Source organism: Cynara cardunculus, unplaced genomic scaffold (genome assembly GCF_001531365.2).
Source record: "Cynara cardunculus var. scolymus isolate 2C unplaced genomic scaffold, CcrdV1 Un_Scaffold_974, whole genome shotgun sequence".
NCBI lineage: Eukaryota > Viridiplantae > Streptophyta > Magnoliopsida > Asterales > Asteraceae > Cynara > Cynara cardunculus.
The window spans coordinates 55669-61596 of record NW_020200655.1 but is presented as its reverse complement, the minus strand read 5'-3'; the positions used below and the strand labels follow the sequence as shown (position 1 = coordinate 61596).

Here is a 5928-nt window from a genome sequence, read left to right as displayed (position 1 = left end):
AGCATGTCATACCCATCATTATAAGTACAAGTTGTGAAAGCTCCTCCTGCACTAGCATCAAGCATTTGCTTAGCAACAGTTGTTAAACCATTGTAAAACGTCTCTAGCTGGATACAATAAGGAATGCCATGGTAAGGGCATTTTCTCAACAACTCCTTGTACCTTTCCCAAGCATCATGTGTTGCTTCATTATCCATTTGTCTAAACAAACATATTTCATTTCTGGATTCAGCGTTCCTGTTGGGAGGAAAATATTTTTTTCAAAAATTTCTTTACAAGGTCATTCCAAGAGATTATGGAATTTGGTTGTAAAGAGTTAAACCATAATTTTTCTCTATCCCTAAGAGAAAATAGAAACAACTTCAGCCTTAAGGCATTATCAGACACTCCAGGGATAAGAAAACAATCAGTTATTTCTATTAAAGATTTTAAGTGTAAATGAGGGTCTTCAGATGGCAAACCACTGAACTGGCCATTAGTCTGCAACATCTGAAACATGACAGGTGTGAGCTCAAAGTGAGTTGCCTTAATTTGTGGCCTTAGTATTCCTGAATTTAATTGACTAAAAACAGGAATAGCATAGTCCATGATTCCTCTATCCCGAGAATCTGCAATATGTTTGATGTTCTCCATAATAGTAACATGTGGTAGAAAAATTAGCTTTTACGAACTTTACTTTAAAAAAAAACTTTAGCGTGTTATCCCCGGCAGCGGCGCTAAAAACTTGCTCGTCGGTTTATTCAACCTTAGATTTCAACAGAAAAATAGAACTCGGCGCAAGTATACATCTCGAACTACTGTCGTCTCGTAACAAGTAATAATGGTAAAGTACCAGATATCGTTCCCACAGAGATAGCTTGTAAAGTTATTTCAAAAKTCCAGTTTATAAAAACTAGTTTCAGATGGCGAATCGAGGGATTTGATTTATCTAAAATTGGGTGGTTTAATTAACACTAAGAAAATATCAATCTTAAAAAGAAGCACAGGGTGCAACAGTCTTAATCACAAATGATTCAGTAAAAAGGTGACGTAGCATTCCTGTCACAATTATCTAAAATCAATAAATAATTTTATATAACTATGACAGTATCAACTATCGGGTCAGACGGCCTCCCAAGAGCACACACCGATCAACGTGCTATTGATACGATATCATTTATGTTAGACGTCGTGAATCGTAGCACAACACAGTGCTACCATCCTACACCGTAGGAGTATAGCGTTTGTCAGACACTAAAGCTATTTATAGTCTTCTCCTATTACCTCCGGTTTTGATAGTCAATACATTTTTATACTCAAAATTAGTTGTCAATTAATTTTAATGTAATCATCAAATGAAATATTAAGCACCTGAAATAAATAGTAGACTATAATGCTAATAAGACACCTTTGCACTTTCACATCGGCTTTGGTCTTAATTTCCCGTTACACCCCAAGCTAAGGCGTTAGCCCATCATCGCTCGGTTTCTTCTCTCGAAAGATGTAAGGACTGAAAAATAAATAACTAAGACGGAAAAATAAATTACATAAAGTAAATTACAGGAAATGGAAATACTGGAATTTAAAGTACTAGAAATTAAATGACAGAAATGTAAATTGTAGTAAAGTAAAGATAGAAATGTAAATGACTGAAATGTAAAAGACTGAAATATAATGACTGAAATATGAAGACTGAAATATAAATGACTGAAATATAAATGACTAAAATATAAATGACTGAAATATAAATGACTGAAATATAAAGACGAAAATATAAAGACTGAAATATAAATGACTAAAATATAAAGACTGAAATATAAATGATTAATAACTAAATAATATTAATTAATATTAATCTAGTAATGATGAAAGAAAAGTACTTGATGTATGACAAGTAGTACTTTGATGGGATGAGGAAATGACATATGAAAATCTTGGAAATTGGGGTTGACTTTTGAAGAAGATTTGCAAGTCAAACAACAAAATTTGCAAAACAAGTTTTGCTATAAAGACCGAAAGGTTACTTGCAAACTAGTAAAAACAGATTATTTAGTCTATGTAAATTAGTCGTGAGCCACAAAGGATGAGATTCAATGTAAAGCAACAACGATCGACTAATTCGTAACTTGTAAAAGATAAGAAAACGTAACGTAACTTGGAACAGAAATGAGATGAAGATTGTATATGAGTACTGAAATTAAAACTTGAGAATGAAATCACAACTACAAAAGTTGGTTCTTGAAAAGACAAACAAAGAAAATCGAAACTTGAAACCGAAAGCAATAATCTAGAGAATGACTAACACAAAGATTATAAGTATCAAATGGAAGAAAGTATGAAAAAGTCTCCAAAAGTATGTTTAAAACAAACCTTAAGCCTTCTTTATATAGGCTAACGAAGATTACATAGTGGTTGCCAACTAATAAGACAAAAACTTCTTCAAAACTAGGCTTTGACCGGGCCCAAGGTCGTTGACCACGCCTCCTCTATGGATCAACCCATTTCCTCATGGCCCAAGCTGAATTTCAGCTCTCGGACAGGTACTATAGGACCTTGCCACTCCTGGTCCTGTAGGATTGTCGTAGGACTGGGCCCAAAAATCATCAAAAACCTGTAAAAATAGGGAATTAACATTAGATATACTATATTACTACTAATATATGAAAAATACATAAAAAGACTCTATTAAGACACTAATGGGCAAATAAAACAAGGGATAATGGTTAAGAAAATGATGTAATAAGGTTAATAAATTAACACTTATCAATGAGATATTCATCACTTTAGGCATTCTTGAATTTTGTTCCATTGTCACTTCTAACTTCGATGAGTTTGTGTTGTAGAAGAACTTGGAGCCTTTTCATCACTGCGATGAGGAGGCTAGGAATGTCTGATTCTTCTTGACGAATTCAACCCATGTATATCTTGAGTATTCATCAACGATTACTAGAATGTATTCTTCCCAGAGAGGCTTTATATAGCGATGGGTCCACAGATGTCGATGTGGAGCATATCCAATGGTTTGGAGCACGAGGTTTCTGACTTGGACTTGTGAGAAGCTCGTTTTAACTTTCCCATCTCACAGGTCGAGCATAGGTGGTCTTTCTTGAAGTTGAGATCAGGAATCCCCTTGACCAACTTCTGTTTGGCTAACTTTTTCAAGACATCAAAATTCAGATATGAGAATTTTTGATGCCATAGCCAATTTTCTTCACTCCTGTGGGAGACAAGGCAGAGAATGTCTTGACCATCAAAAGATTGAAAATCCAGAAGATAGAGATTTTCTTCTCTCTTGGCCTTGATGATGGTTTGACCAGGTTTTGTTTCGATGATGCAGAAACCTTTGAGAAATCGTACTTCCAGTCCTTTGTCGCAAAACTGACTGATGCTTAATAGATTATGCTTCAGGCCTTCAACATAAGCCACTTTTGTGATTGATATGTTTCGCTTGATGAGGGTGCCATACCCCTTGATTGTTCCCTTACTGTTGTCTCGAAAAGTCACAAAACCTCCGGGTTTTTTGATGAAGGAGGATAGTTGACTTCTATCACCAGTCATGTGCCTGGAGCAACCTGAATCCATGTATCGTGGTTGCACACGCTGGTCCTGCAAGACAAATTAAGGGGTTTTAGGTACCCATTTCATAATGGGTCCTCTTATGTTAGTGGGGGATTTGGCATCCTCTTTTTCATCAGCCCTCTTGGATTTGGGTTGTTTTATTTTGCTTGTAGCCTTTGACGGCTTGGGCTTCTTCATCATTTTTTTCATGAGTTTTTAACGTTTTCATATCTATAAACATGCTCAGAAAAAATGCAACGATGGTCTAACATATGATTCCTCAGGGTTTGTAAAAGAATTAAACACTGGCAGGTGGGAGTTTTTGGATAAGTGTTTTTAACAAATTTCTTTTTATTTGAAGGATTTGATGAAAATGTTTTGTCCTAGCATTGGTTGTTTTTTACAAACTTCCTATTTAGTGCAGAATTTTTATTGGAAGGGGCAGACTTGGGTTTTACTTCCTTTCTGAGGGGTGCTTGAGGCTTCTTCCCTTTAGCTAAAGGAGATGAAAATGGAAGTTAAAATTTTCAGAAGCATGCCACTTTTGTTTCTGTTCAAGAGTGAATTTTATAAATTTAGAGTGATGGGTCGGGCCTTGTAAAGTTTTCTTGGCAGTCTTAACTTTTTTCAGCTTTCCTTTTTCTAGGTTTGAAGAATTTTTAGCTTTTACGCACAAACTGGGAGGTCAGATTTCATTGGGAGTTTCAAAATTTGCGGTTTCTTATCCATAATTATATCTAGCAATTCACATATTATTTCTTCTTTAGAATCAGAATCAAGAAAGTCTCTTGCAGATTTCTCAAAATCAAAATTTTCATGAACGTTTTTGGGAGAGATAGGTTCTGAGGTTGAAGGTTCAGAACAGTCTTTTGGGAGTTCTATCGCTTCAGATTTCTCAGATGAATTTCAAGGTTACTTGAATCATTCATCGATCCTTCAGATGATAGTTCCTTACTAAGAGGTTCCATTCCATCGGTAGCACTTGCTGATGAACTTGTGAATTGATAACCAGAGGCTCTGGTTTAACCATGAGGTTTCCATCGGTCTCTGGTTTTTAGGCATCATCCTTTTCATCAGATTTCTTACTAGTGATGCACTTATAAACCACATTTTGAAAATCTTGCCTCGAGAAAATTGTTTTTCCATCGACTTTTACTCTTTTGAAAGTTTCTTTAGGTTTTGGAGAAAATTCGGGTTTTTGAACACATCCAAGTTTAAAAGTGAATTCAAGAGTGGATTTCTTGTTCTCGATGAAGGAGTTAAGATCATTGAATCCGATTCCTTGGAAATCGGTTTGGCCATTAAGTTTTCATAAACGTTTTGGGCATCTTTATATTTCTTCATCAAAAGTTCATTGGTCTGAAGCTTATAATGAAGAATCTTCCTTTCGTTTTGAAAGAAATCTTTAAGAGCTAAAGAGTTTAGTCCTTCTACCTCGGATTCTTTCAAGGCTTTCACCTTCTTCTCTAAACCTTTAGAGATCTTCTTGTTCAGATCCAACAGTTTCTCTTTTTCTTATTTTTTAAGACATGCAATGCGGGTTTTCTCTCTTACTAATTCAGTTTTTTTCTTTAGCAAAAAGATTAGTCTCTTCTTTGTAGAAACTAACTTCTTTTTCTGCTTTTAACCTTTCAAATTTTTCAAAATTTAATTTTTCTTTTAATCTAAGAAAATCTTTTGAAAGTTTTATGACCTTTAACTCTAACTCGGATGGAGCAGAGTTGGTTTCATTGTGGGAAGAATCATATACCTGGTCATCGGAGTCAGAAGTGGATTCTGCATTGGACTTGGCCATCAGACATATGAGTGTCTTGTCTTCTTCATCAGACGAAGAATCGAACACCCAATTTTCTTTCTTAACCATCAGGCTTATTTCTCTCGAATTGTACTTGTATTTATTCTTATAATAGTTTGCATCCTTGATCAGACATCCTTTGCAATCCTTTGAAAATGGCCTATCTTCCCGCACTGGTAGCAGCGAAGACCATCTTTCCTTCCTGCTCTTCTGTCTTCTCTCCTCTCTTCTCTGTCTTCTCTCATCTCTTCTCTGTCTTCTCTCATCTCTTCTCTGTCTTCTCTCTCTTCTCTTCTTTCATCTCTCTGATGAAATTTAATTGTCTTCTGTCCATAGGATGGCTAATATCTCTCCCTTCTGGAGTCTCTTCTGCTGTCCTTTTTGAAGGGGCTCTTGAGAAACTTCTTCTGGAACTGTTTGGTTATCAAGGCAAGGGATTTGGCAAATGCCTTGAGATCATCATCAGAATCTGACACTTCTTCAGATTCTGATTCAACTACCAAAGCCTTCTTGCTTTGTGTTCTTTAGAAGAGCCCCTTGTAACCTCCTTTTCTTCTTACACCAAGGCAAGAGGTCCTCCGATGGACACTTTCCTC

At 35.8% G+C, this 5928-nt stretch overlaps 1 non-coding gene across 1 annotated transcript; it reads left to right on the top strand.

Moving 5' to 3' along the window:
• The first annotated feature begins 123 nt into the window (after positions 1 to 123).
• On the top strand, positions 124 to 229 carry LOC112502147. The gene has a single exon (XR_003067635.1). It is a non-coding gene; the product is annotated as a small nucleolar RNA R71 (small nucleolar RNA).
• Positions 230 to 5928: the final 5699 nt, after the last annotated feature.